Below are 16,878 nucleotides of genomic sequence, written 5' to 3'. Positions count from 1 at the left end.
CAGGTGACTCAGGAGGCCATGGGAGAGCAGGTAGCTCAGGAGGCCATGGCAGATCAGGGGATTCAGGAGGCCATGGCGGTTCAGGGGACTCAGGAGGCCATGGCGGTTCAGGGGACTCAGGAGGCCATGGCGGATCAGAGGACTCAGGAGACCATGGCGGTTTCTCCGTGGCTGGCTCGGCCACAGGTATATGGCCCCCCCCCAAATCTTCTTGGGGAAAATCTAGGAATCCTGGGGGTCACCCAGGAGGAGCGGGCTCTGGTGGGCACTCTGGAGGAGCGGGCACTTGAGGGCGCTCTGGAGGAGCGGGCACTTGAGGACGCCCTGGAGGAGCCGGCTCTGGGGGGTGCTCTAGAGACGAAAGAGGGCTGGACGGGACCAGCGGAGGCGAAGGAGATGAAGGAGGCTCAGAGAAGCGTGTTAGAGCGACTTCTGGGGTGAGGACGGGTGCCGAGAACCCCGGGGGCAGCGCCATGTCCATTATCGCTGATTGACAAGCTGGAGCGGACTCTGGAGCGAGCCTGGAGCCTGGAGCCGACACTGGAGCGAGCTCTGGGGCTGGAGCCCTTCCTGGGTAGAACTGGGGATCCTTCCTGGGCGCTGAACCGGGGAACAGGGTAGTGCTTACGTGGTGCTGGCACTGGAGGGCGCTCTGGAGGAGCAGGCACAGCAAAGCACTTTTGAGGAGTTGGCACTGGAGCGAGTGCCACATGAACGTCCGGCGGGCTTGACTTCCGAGCGGCCGGCCATCTTGACTGCTGAGAGCCCGGCGCTCCTGGACTGAAGACTCCGGCAGAGCTTTGGAGGACCACGGGGAATTTGGGGTTAGGCAGGCGGTAGGAGTCGTTGGAGTGGTATGTGGAGGTTCTCAGCGTGGGGTGAGCTGGGGAGACGCGGCGCATTCCAGCGGGAGTTGGATGACGAGGATTGGGAAGTCTCATTACTTCCTCAACTTCCATATCAGAGCTATTTAGGAATAGTACGAGATTAATCAGCTCGATCAAAGGAAAATCACCCGTTGGGAGATCGCAGCGGATTATTTCGTCATCCAACCCCAGCCGGAAGCACGCACCTAGAGCGGCATCGTGCCAACTCACCCGGTTGGAGAGCTCGAGGAAACCCTCTAGATATCGCTCCAACCTCCGACTGCCTTGCCGCAAACCCCACAGCGCGTCCTCAGCTGCAGTCATCGTTTAGGTCCGTTCTTCTGTTACGGATGTGTCCCAGGAAGGCAGACGAAGGCAAAGGGGTAATTCTAATAAACTGATTTAATAAATGTGAATAGCAAAAACAGAAGAGACACACCATGAAACTTAAAGTAGAACGGACAAAGGCTAAGGGGAGAACTGAGAGTATTTGAAGGGGAGCAAACAAAAGAACTAATGAGTTAATTAATCAAACACAGGTGAACGAAATGACAATTAGGGGCCAAAGTAAAACTAGGTCACAGGGGAACAGATAAACTGAAAACACAATGAAAACAGGACAAAAACTAAACATAACCCCAACACCTTTAGTATATTTCATCGGTGTTTTTAAGCACTGCAGAACTGGGAAGGAAATTTGTGAGATAATTAATTATCTACATATAACCGTGACATGTACAGTCACTTGTATTATCTGTCAGAAGCTGAAGCTGTGGGAACTGTGCCCAGGAATAATGATGCCTAAATAAAATCACACCAATTAGTGGCCAACTCTAGCTGCTGCATTTTGGACCAGCTGGAGTTTGTTTATTAAGCGCACAGAGCAACCACCCAATAAAGTATTACAATAATCTAACCTTGAGGTTGTGAACGGTATGTTTGAGGTCATAAATATGTATGTTTCATCAGACTGTGAAGAAATACAGAGCTGAGTATTATCAGCATAACAGTGGAAGCTAACACCATGTTTCCAGATGATATCTCCCAAGGGTAACATGTAAAACATGAAAAGCAGTGGTCCTAGTACTGAGCCTTGTGGTGCTTCATACTGTACTTTGATTGATATGATACCGCTATGAATTGATGGTGGTCAGATAAGTATGATTTGAAACATGCCAATGCAATTCCACTAATGCCAACAAAGTTTTGTAGTCTACTCAAAAGAATATTGTGGTCGATAGTGTCAAATGCAGTGCTAAAATCCAGTAGCACTAATAGAGAGATACAACCACAATTGGATGATAAGCGCAGGTCATTTGTAACTGTGATGAGAGCAGCTTCAGTACTATAATAAAAAATATAAATAAGAATAAATACAAATATAAAAATATTACTATTACCTTAATCCCCCTTTACCTTTTGGATGCAGCTCATGTTTATAACAGTAATCTTGGGGGGTAGACTCCTTTAAAGTAATGTCATCATCTGGTTTTAGCCAGGTTTCTGTCAAATAGAGCACATTTAGTTTATGATCTTTGATCATTTCATTTACAAAAAGCAGTTTTGTAGAAAGGGATATAGGTAACACTTTAGAATAGGGAACACACCTTCACTATTAACTCAGAGTTTTTCCTGAACAAACTCCTAATTTGCTGCTTATTAATAGTTAGTCAGGTAGTTGTTAAGTTTAGGTATGGGGTCAGATTAAGGGATCTAAAATATGGTCATGCATAATAAGGCATTAATATGGGGCTTATAAGTAATAATAAACAGCCAATATGCATGCTAATAAGCAACTAGTTAATAGTGAGAATTGGTCCTTAAAATAAAGTGTTACTGTTCTAATATTCATTAAGCCAAGCTTTATCATTTTTTTATCTGTATTTTATCTGTTTTTTTATTTGTTGACTGTCAATTAAATTCTTATTCTTCATTATTATTATTTTTTTGAATTGTTTATTTATTGTAGAACAAAGCCAACAGACATGGCAAACATAACTATATACAAGCCAGGGTTTGCATTAAAAAAACACTATAGGGATGACATACCACATCTATGCACACCTGGAATACTAACTGCTCCTATTCATTTTTCACTATATTTGGTCTATCGATTTATTATTTTTTTATTAAATATAAACTTAATATATTTATTAAGTTTCTCAATAAATTCTGTCCATGTCTTAATTGTTCTTGTTTTAGCTTTATTAATCCTTGCTGTTGAACGTTCTAATGGCGCAATATGTTTTAGATCTATAAGCCACATTTTGTCACCCGGGAATGTGGGTTCATACCAAATTTTAAAGATTACACTCTTGGCTGCAGTTAGTGCGATGTGAAATGCTCTGCGCTGATATGCATTCAAATTAAGATGAGAATCATTATTCAGCAAACAAATACTGGGATGTCTAGGAATAACCCTGTCACATAATTCTGAAACAATTAGAAAAACCTTATCCCAAAATGTACTCATGATTGGACAGTCAAAGAACATATGCATATAGGTCCCCACACTATTTGAGTTACACAGTGTAAAAACAGGAGTAGGCAAGCGTTTAATTCTATGTAATGCATACAGAGTTGCATAGGCCCTGTGAATCAGTTTAAAGTGAGTTGATGGGCAGGATTCTTGCACAGTATAGGAAATTATGATCCACACTCACGAGAACAATCTTCTTTTTTCTTTTATTTTACATTCATTACTGATGGGAAAAGACACAAACGTTTCGGCTCAAAGCCTTCCTCAGTGTGTAAAGCAATTCAATCCTTCCACCCACTTTTTAAATCACTAATTATATTGACGTCATCATTCATTAGCCAATGTTCAATTACTACAATCATTAAATCATTTCTATTTAAATCCTGGACAATTTACATATATATATATCCAACACAACACGTCACATCCACTAGTACACCTCACAATATACCCGTGACTAAAACAATAGTTATTTAGGATCACATATTTATCACTATTATACAAACCTATAGTTTATCCTATCAATCATCAATATCTACTCCACCAATTAACTTTAAATTGTATAACAATGGAAAATTCAATAATTAAGAACATCAGAAATACATCGTCATAAACTATCATTGTTTTTCACACTGTAAATACTCAATTTATTATATAAAATATTAATAATGAATACGCTCAACCATAGTTCATTAATGAAAGACAGAAAGATCTAATTCCTCATTCATACCATTTGGGTTCAGTGATTTAAGTTTATGAATCCAAAATGCTTCTCGTTTCAATAGTTCTTTATTTATATTACCTCCTCTACGTGACCCAAAAACTTCCTCTATTCCTATACATTCCAATTGCTTGATGTCATGTCCCAATTCGTTAAAATGTCTCGCTACTGGAGAGGTTATGTCTTGTCGTCGTATACTAGATTTATGTTCATTAATTCGAAATTTCAACTGACGCAAAGATTTTCCTATATATATCTTTTGACAGGGACATTTTAACATATAGATCACATCACGAGTTGAACAAGTAATACAAGATGTGATTTTAAAACAGTTCCGTGTTACTGGACATATAAACTCTTTACACTTGACCAAATTCCTGCAAGCGGCACAGTTTCTTCACGGGAAACAGCCTTGTATATAAGTAGACTTTTCCTCCTTACTACATCCGAGTTTACCATCATATCTGATTTTATATGCGAGATGCGCGTTCAGTGCTGACGCACAAGTGGTTGCTGTGGTCTTCATTACCACGACAACCGTCTGTGCGTCAGCGTTGAATGTGCTTCTTAGCAAAAGTAGGGCGATGTAGAAAATGGGGACGGAATCCCGGAATCTATTCATAAAAACTGAATTTACTGTGTAACGCGGAATGTGACGGAATGAATGGCGCAGATGCGCGTTTCGTTTGCTATTTAAGCACGCTCGCGGTTGTCGATGTTTTTGCCTTCATTTGATTACCAGAAAAATGAAAATACACAACACAGAATTTCAAAAAAATAACTAAATAAAATAAAAATTTAATAGAGCCCTATTATTGTATACAAATTAATAAATTAAGTTGTTTTTATCTAATAGGCCTAAATTGCTGTTAAATTAAACAAGTTTCATGATTTGAATTAATTAGACATGTTTTTTGTTCAAATGTAATATAATCATCCAGAAAAAAAAAAAAACTGAATCCAGAAAAAATTAAAGCGGAAAAAAAGATTTTGGAAAAAATAAAACGGATTTCATAGGGCCCTACAAATATCATGCATCTTAAGCTATAATTTTAATACTAAGCAACAGTGCATATTATATAGGGCCTATTTTAATTTTTTTAAATGGCGCTCACTCGTTTTTGTGAAAGACCCAAGAAGGACCATGCACAGTCACTTTCCACACAGGCACACTTCATGTTTGGTTGAAATAATCCTTAAGCATGTAAATTTATAATTAATGAATTTAAATGTGCAATTAAAATAAATAAAAATAAATGTATATTTTCAAGTTTAGAATTAGACAGCCTTGCGTTGTGTAAACAATTGCATAGTGAAAATTACCCCAACGCACCCGGTAAATGTGTGAAATTGTATAGGGCCCCATTCCTGTATTTTGCCTGCGGCCCCCAAATCACTAAATCCGCCCCTGGTACTACAATTAGGTTTTAATCTATGCAATTGACTAATCGGTAAACTATGTTTTAAAGGAGCTGGATGATAACTGTCAACGGATAATATTGTGTTTTTATCCGTTGATTTTCGAAATACCATTGTATGTAATGACTCATTGATCTTGGTTACTTTAGCATCTAAAAAACTGATCGTATCACAACTTTTTTCCATTGTAAATTTGATTGATGGAATTTTCGAATTAATGAAAGACACAAATAATTCTAATTCCTGTTCAGAACCTGACCAAATCATAAAACAGTCATCTATATATCGCATCCAAACCTTAATATTTGGCTGAAATGGATTGTTATTATAGACATGATCTTGTTCAAATTTACCCATAAATAAATTCGCATAATTTGGTGCTATTGGAGTGCCCATTGCTGTACCTTGCACTTGCAAATGGAAATCTCTCTCAAATAAAAAATAGTTCTTGGTTAAAACTAATGTTATAAGGTCCACTATATATTGTGATGGTACTCTGCTGTCATCATCTTTACAGTAAAATTTTAGTGCATCCAAGCCTACTTCATGAGGTATATTAATGTAAAGTGAAGTGACATCAAGTGTTACAAGCCAAACCGTCATACTTATGCAAGGAATTTGATTCAATTTATTCAAAAAATCAGTGGTGTCTTTTAAATAGGATGGCAGTTTTTTCACTATCGGTTGAATCAAAGAATCAAGAAATTTAGATAAGGTTTCTGTCAATGACCCATTCCCTGAGACAATTGGTCGCATTGGAGGATCTTCTAACGATTTATGAATTTTAGGTAAAGTGTATAACACCGGAATCCTAGGATATTCATTTTTTTTTAAATATTTTAATTCTTGTTCATTAATCCATTTCCTATCTAATCCTATTTGTAAAACTCGGTCAATTTGTTTTTTATAGGACTCCGTCGGGTTAAATACAAGTTTCTTATAAAATGTCTCATCATGTAACATCCCTTTTATTTTCTCAACGTATGTATTAGTATTCATAACCACAATCCCTCCACCTTTATCTGCTCGTTGAATAGTCAAAGTCGGATCATTTATTAATGCTGATAAAGCTTCTCTTTGTACTCTTGTTAAATTTATTTTCTTGTACAATTCATCACTAGGTTCTTGTAATAATTTTTCCACATCATTTTCTACAAGTCTACAGAAAGTATTCACTGAATGATTATGAACTACTGGTGTGAAAGTACTTTTCGGTTTAAATTGTTGTACATATGGAGTTACATTCACATTCGAATTAAAAAAACTTCTCAGTTTCACATTTCTAAAAAACGTAAACAATTCAACTTTGACCATAAAGGGATTTGAGACATTGTATGGATTCTCGCACATCATAGGAATACTTTCCCATATCCAGTCCCAGTTCCTTTTCCCATATTGTAGTGATGTAATGTGCTCCAGAGCCATGATTATTAAAGGGTTAGTTCACCCAAAAATGAAAATTACCCCATGATTTACTTACCCTCAAGCCATCCTAGATGTATATGATTTTCTTCTTTCAGACAAATACAATCGGAGTTATATTAAAAACATCCTGGCTAGTGGTCGACCGATATATCGCCAAGGTCGATATATTGGCCAATATTTGGCGTTTTTCAAATATCAGCATCGGCCGATAAGTTTTTCTGTTTGGCCGATGTGTTCGAGTTATTTTGACGGCGCTGAGAGCGGCAGCGGACAAACCTTGCAAACTTAGTCGGATCCATTTGTGAGATCTTGTGAAGTGTGGATGTGACCTGCATGATCGCGTGTTCTCTGCTTTTATGCATTTGCCCACTGTCATATTCATGTCATTTTCATTGCGTGCTCTATCTAAAATGAGTGTTACCTTGGCTTTATTTGAAAAAATAAAATAAATAAATATGATTCCCAATGCACACAAACTTCCCAGAATACTGAGTGCCCTGTTGGTTACCGTGTTACTTCCTTTTTATTTAGATTTTTATTAAATATTTATTTATTTGTGAAAAATGCTTTGTCTTCTAAAGTATAAGTATGTTTATTTTACACAATTATTTTTAATCCATTTTCAAATAATTTAAAATTTCTTAAATATAAATGAAAATAAATAAAATTATATCGGCCACCCTGCTTTCCAAGATATCGGCTGTCAAAAAACCCATATCGGTCGACCACTAATCCTGGCTCTTCCAAGCTTTATAATGGGAGTGGATGGTAGCCCAAAATTTGAAGTCCAAAAAATTGAACCAAACCATTAAAAAAAGAAGTGCACACGGCTCCAGGGGGTTAATAAAGGCCTACCGAAGCGAAGCGATGAGTTTGTGTAAGAAAAATATCCATATTTACAACTTTATAAACCTTAATCTCTAACTTCCGCTAACTGTCGTACGCGCATTCACGAGAGAGTGGATGCTGAGATATGTAATTTTTCTGACCGTGTCCGATATTAAAATCAGTGCGACAGACTTTGCAAAAGGTGTGGGCGTTGTTTACATGGCTTCGAGACAAGAAATTAAATTCTTCCATCCAGCTGTTGTTAAATTTACACAAATATTTTTTTTCTTCGCCGGAGCACCACCTGACTCTTCTCCTTCCATTTCTACCACTGATGCTAGATCCAACTTCCCGGAGCGTCAACCTGTGCAGAAATGAACAGTGCAACTGGGTTGTAGGTTGTCAAGTTGAGGTCACAAATGGTTTGAAATTTGTATATTGTGTCGATTGTGTGAGGTGATGTGTTTCATCCAAGATCTGATCTTTCATTTTAGGATAATATTATTATATTATGTTATATATAATATATAATTATATATAATAACGATAAAATGTATATTTCTGCCTAAAATAATTTCATCATATGCAGTGAAAGAGTAAGAAAATGTGTTGTGAATTATGCGTAAAGTTTTTGTGAGAAGTTTGAATGTGTGTATAAATGCGAATAATCTACGCAGTTATTAGTGAATGAGACCCATTGTCCCTCCTCCAAAATTTGGCCAGGCATTGAGTACATTTTCTCAGGTGGAACTAATCTTATTGCTACTATGTTCAGCATGGAGATAATTTCGTCCTGAAGAACATGTGCAAGTTCGCCCTGCACCTGAGAGTGAAACTCTGACTGTCTCTCTTCCTCAAAATCAAATGCATCCTCCTCCTCCGCCATACTGAACATATTGGGCAGAGGGTGCATGCATTAAGCTGTTTACCCCAGGATAGAGTTGCCGTAGTGGGTAACTCAACAGGAATGTATAATTCACGAGTTCACACGTGCATATAATAAACAAGTCAAGTCAAGGTTATGCTTATTCCGCCCGAACTTTTGTTAATAAAACATCATTTCACGAGTTCACACTTACATTTCATACTTACATATAATAAACAGAGTCAAGGTTATGCTTATTTGGCGTGCTGTCCGAGGGGAGGGCTCAGAGCTCGGAATTTTGGCCTGAACCCAGAGTACCCCACATCGACTAAACCCCCCAAAATGAGCGCCGTCGTTTCGGGAAGAAGCTCAGTCTCTTGACCAGGAGGGCCCACACAAACTCTGACGGGAGCAGCTCACGGCGCCATCAGCGGACGGGGCCTACCGGCCGATGAACGAAGAACAGCGTCATTTGGGAAATCCGATCAGGAGGGCACATGTCACTTCTTGACGGGAGCAGCTCACGGCATCAGGTGGGTGAGCCCTACTGACCAATAGAAGAGGAGCAGAGTGTTTTGGGCTATCCGACCGGGGAGCCCGTACTGCCTCTAACAGGAGCAGCTAGCCGATGGATGAGGAGCAGCGAGATTTGGGAAGCCAGATTGGGAGGGCTCACACTGCTTCTTGATGGGAGCAGCTCGCAGCGTCAGATGGGTGAGCCCTACTGGCCGAGAATGGAGTGGATCAGGCTCAAATCGCCTGACCGACAAGGTCCACTTTGCTTTTGATGAGGACAGCTCATGGCGACAGATGGGTGGATCTTACTGGCCAATGGATGGGTTGAACTAAATTTGAAGTGCCCAGCTGGGAGGGCTTTGCAGCGTTCGACGGGAGTTCAATACTTACGGCATCGGACAGGTAAGCATCACTGGTAGTTGAAAGAGAAAACATATTTACTCGATGAGAGGCTCTCGCAGTGTTTGACGGGAGTTCAATACTCACGGCATTAGACGGGTAAGCTTCGCTGGTTATCGGACGGAAAAGGCAAGGTTTGCTTGACTGGGAGGCTCTTGCGGCATCTGACGGGAGTTCAATACTCACGGCATCAGATAGGTAAGGCTCGCCGGTTGTCGGAACGGAAAGGCAAGGTTTGTAAGACCGGAAGGCTCTCGCAGCATCTGACGGGAGTTCAATACTCATTGCATCAGACAGGTAAGCCTCGCTGGTTGTCGGAACGGAAAAAGCAAGGTTTGCTCGACCAGGAGGCTCTCGCAGCATCCGACGGGAGTTCAATACTCACGGCATCGGACGGGTAAGCCTCGTCAGTTATTGGACGGAAATGGTTTGTTCGACTGGGAGGCTCTTGCAGCCTCTGACGGGAGTTCAATACTCATTGCATCGGACGGGTAAGCCTCTTCCCGGTGGTCGGACTGAAAGGCCAAGATTTGCTTGACTGGAAGGCTCTCGCAGCGTTCGGCGGGAGTTCAATACTCAAGGTACGGATGGGTAAGCATCACCGGTAGTTGAAATAAAACATATTCACTCAACCCTGAAGGCTCTCGCAGCGTCTGACGGGAGTTAAGGACTGGTAAGCTTCGCCGGTAGTCGGACGGAAAAGGCAAGATTTACTCGACCGGGAGGCTCTCGCAGCATCCGATGGGAGCTCAATACTCACGGCCTCGGACAGTAAGCTTTGCCAGTAGATGGACGAAAAAGGTTTACGCGACCGGGAGGCTCTCGCAGCATCTGACGGGAGTTCAGTACTTACGGCATCGGACAGGTAAGCTTCGCCGGTAGTCGGATGGAAAAGGCAAGGTTTGCTCGACCGGGAGGCTCTCGCAGCATCCGACGGGAGTTCAATACTCACAGCATCGGATGGGTGAGCCTCACCGGTAGTCTAAAGAGAAACATATTTGCTCCATCGGGAGTGCACTTGCAGCATCTAACAGGGAGTTCTATACTCAGAACAATTTGAGTTGTCAAATAGATGCTATGAGGATTACTTTGCATAATTGTTTGACAAATCCAATAAGCTTCTTCTGATAACACATCAGAAAATCTTGGTGCTGCTTTGGATCTGAAAGTTAAGCGTGTGACAAAATAGAATTTCCTGTGCCAGCGTACCCCAAATAAGTGCCATGAATCTGGATGGATAGGCATAGCTTTGAAAGCTGAGGTGATGTCAACTTTTGCCAGCCAAGTGCTAAGACCCATGATTTTATCATATTGATTGCATGATCAATGTCCTACTATTGAGAGAGAATTCGTCAAGAGGAATCGAGGTGTTTATGCTTTAAAACGGGGAGTTATGCGGAGCTGACAGATCGATTAGAAGGCGTTTCTTACCCGATAATTTTTCTAGTAGCCACTCCAATGGGCTAATGCAAAACTGAGAAGGCGGGGCATCGAAAGGGCTGATCATGAACCCTCGTTTAATTCACGCTGCCTATGGGGGAAAGCTGAACAGATTTTTTTAGTGAAAAGGCTGAACGTATTGAAAATGTCACACACCCTGGCTGATCTGTCTTTTCTTCCCTTATTTCGGTTGTGTGTTGTTGTGTTTACACTTACCATGTGCTTCTGTGTCATCGTGGTGTCCGTCCCCACCCTCTTGTTGTTCCATTAATTATCTTATTATTGGCCCACGCCATCACCTGCTCAGCATTATGTTAATCACTCCTTCCCTTCCGTCTCGTGTGTGCTGTCTTGTGTCAGATCGTTGTTTTGTGCTCCGTGCAATCTTTGCTCTGACCCCGTCTTGTCTCGAGTTTTTGGCTGTGCAGATACCTTGCCAGTTTTGTTTTCATCTTTTAGTTTTTGTTTTTTCCCTCTCCCTCCTGCTTCCAGGCAGCATTTAACCTCCTCCAGCTCTACCCACGCTTGCGATCTCCGATCGTTGTTTACGCTGTCTCAGCTCTTCTTCGCCTCGCTGCCAGTGCGCCACCAGCTACCCGCCTCAACAGCGCCCCCACCTCTCTGTCAGTTTGTCACGGTCTTGCTTTGGTGGATTTTCCCTTTGGAATTTGTCGTCCAGGAGGCACTATTGGATCTGTTTCTGGCTGCTCTGTGCCTGGATTGTTTTTTGTTGTTTTTTTTTTTTCTTGAACTTCAAGACTGTTTAATAAATTGACTTCTGGCACCTGCAAACTGAGTCCACATCTGTCCCGGGAGGTCGAGTTCCTAAATGCTCAGTTGTCTGATCTGACTACCCAGCTCCATGAACTTCGCAGGGAGACTTCAGCTAATAGAGTGTAGGACACCGCTGGCTTTTCCTCTCTCCGTCATGACCCCGAGCCTCATGCTAACAACCCTATGCCTATGATAGGAACCCCAACTCCTGCAGAGCTTTCCTGTCTCAGTGCTCCCTTGTCTCTGCTCTACAGCCTCGCCGGTACGCCCAGGAGGAGACTAAAGTGGCTTATGTTTTAACCCTCTGGGGTCTGAGGGTGTTTTGGGGGCCTGGAGAAGTTTTGACATGCCCTGACATTTGTGCTTTTTTCAGTTGCTTATAAACATATAAATGGCTAAAGTCTAATAACACCGTAAACTGTGCTACAATAATATATTAGCAGCATTTATGTACATGATTGTGTTTTTGAGAAAGCAATGTTTATGCGTGGTTAGTTAAAAACTAAAATTTTGAAGTCACTGAAATAAGGCCATAAAACACATACACTGTAACCGATTTTTGTAATTTGAACAGTATTATACTGTAATATGTACAGTAAGATACTGTAAAATGTGTATACAGTATTTTACTGTAAACCGCAAAGGATGATGGGAAAATATACCATATACCAATATATACCAATATACCAATATACCTACTGTATTTCCTCACTACTGTAAATTAATTTATAGTAGTGAACTTGCCCACAAAAAACTGACCAATGGCAAAGGAGTTCTTTTTTGACTGTTTGGTGGAAGTGGCCGTAAAAGGACAAAAGAGAAATGCTCCGCTAACTCAACAAAAGGTTAGTATATTATTTCTGTTTTATGCAAAACTGCAATATTTTAAGATGTTTTCACTTGTTAACAGAAAACTAACATTATTCATCGTGTCATTTTTTATGTTGGGAGTTGGAGCCTTTTTTTCTGACAGACGGCCGGAATGCCGCCAAAAGGCTGATAACATTGACTGGGGAGTAAGTTAAGGGCACCTATATTAGTCGAAATAAACCTAAGTTAGCTCCTCTGGCGAGTCGTTATTTAACCTTAACAGCGAATTAATGTGAAATACTGAGGTAAAGTGCATTAGGCAAACTACTGTTTCAGTGGAGATTTTAAACAGTATTTTCTAGTACTTCTTTTGTTTGTTATTTTCAGATTTCTAGTCTGGATGTAGTCTGCAACGTCGGAGGTGTATTTTGGATCATCTTCTTGTGAATGCCATAGTATCGATGATAACATCAACTGGTAAGTTAATAATGTAATTTAGCCGAAGTTAACTAACTTAGTTGAACAAAGAGAAGCATAGTAAGTTATCTTCTCTACTCTGCCTCTTTATCGCAACTAACTCTGCCTCTTTATTTGCTAATTCTCTTCAAATGCTGTTTGAGTCAGAAAGTGTGTACCAATTGTAATGTCTGATAAAGCAGCGTTTGTGAGTGGAGCGCTGCTTTGTGTACAGCGTTACCGGGGAAACCTCGATCTCTACTACTCCAACAGCGCCTCCTGCTGGCAGAGAATGGGTTTGCATATATATGCCGCCACAAATAGAGTGCAAGTCTGTGTGTGGGAAACACTGTAATGTTATTTATGCAATTTGTAAGTGCAAATTATAATTAATTATACTTGTCTCTTTAAAAATAAAAAATTAAGCCATTTAGCCAATGTAACTTTTAGCATAGCCTATTTTATTTGAAGTGTATCCCGTGTATTCTGATACATGCATTAATGTTTCTGGGCTAAGCCCCGGATATCCATTCCCTGTAGAACTGCCCCTGGAATCAAACCCATTATTTCAGCACTTTGAGATTGATTGAGAATGCATTGTAAAGCAGAGAATGAGTCTGCATATATATGCCACCACAAATAGAATGCAAGTTTGTGGGAAACACTGTAATGTTATTTATGCAATTTGTAAGTGCAAATTATAATTAATTATACTTGTCTCTTTAAAAATAAAAAATTAAGCCATTTAGCCAATGTAACTTTTAGCATAGCCTATTTTATTTGAAGTGTATCCCGTGTATTCTGATACATGCATTAATGTTTCTGGGCTAAGCCCCGGATATCCACTCACTGTAGAACTGCCCCTGGAATCAAACCCATTATTTCAACACTTTGCTCTACTGATTGAGAATGCATTGTAAAAAATGGAGCTTTAATAATTTGAATATGATGGATTATCAACTAATTATGTACCTTCCTTGTAGGTGCGTTCAGATGTAGTATATAATGTTTTTTTATTAACGTCAAAGTGCATACAGCACCAACAAGTTTGACAGTCAAGGCAAATTCTGTAAACACTGCTTTGATAAATAATGTTTTTTTTTTCTTGTGCTTGCAGGTTCATTCAGACGGTCAACATTTGTGGCACCAAATGCATTGAAAGTCACAGATCAGCTGGAATTTTGGAAAGAGGGTGCAGCCTGAATCCCATCCTGCTGTTTCTCATTGGAGAGCTTGTCAACTTTTACTGTCAAAATTACTGAAATTTAACAACACCACAAACTCATTTTTACTGTATTTTATTTACAATACCAGTCAAAAGTTATTGAACAGTAAGATTTTTAATCTTTCTTAAAGGATATATTTCTTAATTTCGGTCGATACGATATAATTCCGATATCGATATGAACACTATTAAAAAAGCCTCATAAAAACGGCCAAGAACGGCCACAACAGATGTCTGTACCTACAAACTATTTTAGTTAAAAAAAAATTTTAGGAAAAAAATGTTGCAAATAAATAAATGTTCACCTTTTATTGGTATTTAGCCTTCATACAAACAAGAAATGTGAAATCACTGTCAAATAAATCTCAGACTCTCCTTATTAATATTCATATTTTTTACTTCAAACTACAGGCTAACATACTAGTCAAAAGTTTTTGAACAGTAAGATTTTTAATGTTTCTTAAAGAAGTCTCTTCTGCTCACCAAGCCTGCATTTATTTGATCCAAAGTACAGCAAAAATTTTACAATTTTGAAATATTTGTACTATTTAAAATAACTGTTTTGTATTTGAATATATTTTAAAATGTAATTTATTCCTGTGATCAAAGCTGAATTTTTAGGATCATTACTCCAGTCACATGATCCTTGAGAAATCATTCTAATATTCTGATTTGCTGCTCATAAAATTATTATTATTATTATTATTATTGCTATTATTATGTTGAAAACAACTGAGTAGAATTTTTTCAGGTTTCTTTGATAAATAGAAAGTTCAGAAGAACAGCATTTATCTGAAATAGAAATCTTTTGTAACATTCTAAATGTCTTTATCATCACTTTTGATCAATTTAAAGCATACTTCCTAAATAAAAGTAGTAATTTTTATCATTTCTTTCCCAAAGAAAAAAATGATACTGACTCCAAGCTTTTGAATGGTATAGTGTATAATGTTACAAAATCTTTTTATTTCAGATAAATGGTGATCTTTGGATCTTTCTATTCATCAAAGAAAATCATCCTGAAAAAAATGTACTCAACTGTTTCAAATATTGATAATAATATTAAAAAATGTTTATCAGCATATTAGAATGCTTTCTGAAGGATTATGTGACACTGAAGACTGGAGTGATGATGCTGAAAAATAATGGTTTACAGTGCAGTACCACAATTGGATTGTTTTTTACGTAAAAAATGTTTAAACTAAATGAAAATAAAATCTACAGTACTGGTACTGTAAATGAAAATACGGCAATAATACTGTAAATAAAATACAGTAAAGACATTATTGTACTGTAAATGCAATTACAGTAATAATACTGTAAACATTTTTACAGTAAATTACTGGCATCCAGCTGCCAGTAAGTTACTGTAAAATTTACAGCAACCTATTTACAGTGTACAGAAAATTTGTTAACAAGACTTTTGAGAACAGGATCTTGTAGCCTAGAGTTTTTGCTTCAAAATGATATGAAAATCATCTTGTTTATTCGCTCACAGAAAACAATATATTGATTTAAATTTTCTAAGACACTTTTTGAGGAGAAAGGGTCTATGCGAGAAGGCGTGAACTATTGTGCATAATGCTGTGATTCACACCTGAGAAGACAAAGGCCTGCATAATAAGCCATTCTGTCAGGTATGTGACTGAGAGGGAAGAGTTACAAGAGAGAATGTGAGGACAAAATAAATGTATATATTTTTTGTTTGTAGTTTATTAAGAATATATTTAGCTATCACACAAAATAACGTGAGATTCACCTGCGAGTGCAGTTAAACAGTTTATTAGGAACAATCAAAGCTGAATTTTTAGCATCATTACTCCAGTCACATGATCCTTCAGAAATCATTCTAATATTCTGATTTGCTGCTCAAAAAAACATTTATTATTATTATTATTATTATGTTGAAAAGAGCTGAGAAGATTTTTTTTTCAGTTTTTATTTGATGAATAGAAAGTTCAGAAGAACAGCATCGTTTGTAACATGATAAATTTCTTTATCATCAGTTGTGTGCTAAATAAAATAATTAATTTCTATATATACTGACTCCAAGCGTTTGAATGGTATAGTGTATATTGTTACACTTGTAGTAAGACTGGAGTAATGATGCTGAAAATGTAGCTTTGATCACAGGAATAAATTACATTTTAAAATATATTCAAATAGAAAGCAGTTATTTTAAATAGTAAAAATATTTCACAATATTACTGCTTTAGCAAATGCAACTTTATGTATTTTGGATCAAATAAATGCAGGGTTGGTGAGCGGAACAGAATTCTTTACAAAAACATTAAAAATATTACTGTTCAAAAGCTTTTGACTCCTTCAGAAATCATTCTAATATTCTGATTTGCTGCTCAAAAAAACATTTATTATTATTATTATTATTATGTTGAAAAGAGCTGAGAAGATTTTTTTTTTCAGTTTTTATTTGATGAATAGAAAGTTCAGAAGAACAGCATCGTTTGTAACATGATAAATGTCTTTATCATCAGTTGTGTGCTAAATAAAATAATTAATTTCTATATATACTGACTCCAAGCGTTTGAATGGTATAGTGTATATTGTTACACTTGTAGTAAGACTGGAGTAATGATGCTGAAAATGTAGCTTTGATCACAGGAATAAATTACATTTTAAAATATATTCAAATAG

This window comes from Sinocyclocheilus anshuiensis, unplaced genomic scaffold (assembly GCF_001515605.1).
Source record: "Sinocyclocheilus anshuiensis isolate Anshui unplaced genomic scaffold, SAMN03320099.WGS_v1.1 scaffold1894, whole genome shotgun sequence".
Classification (NCBI taxonomy): domain Eukaryota; kingdom Metazoa; phylum Chordata; class Actinopteri; order Cypriniformes; family Cyprinidae; genus Sinocyclocheilus; species Sinocyclocheilus anshuiensis.
The sequence above is the reverse complement of the archived record's forward strand: the minus strand, read 5'-3'. Positions refer to the sequence as shown.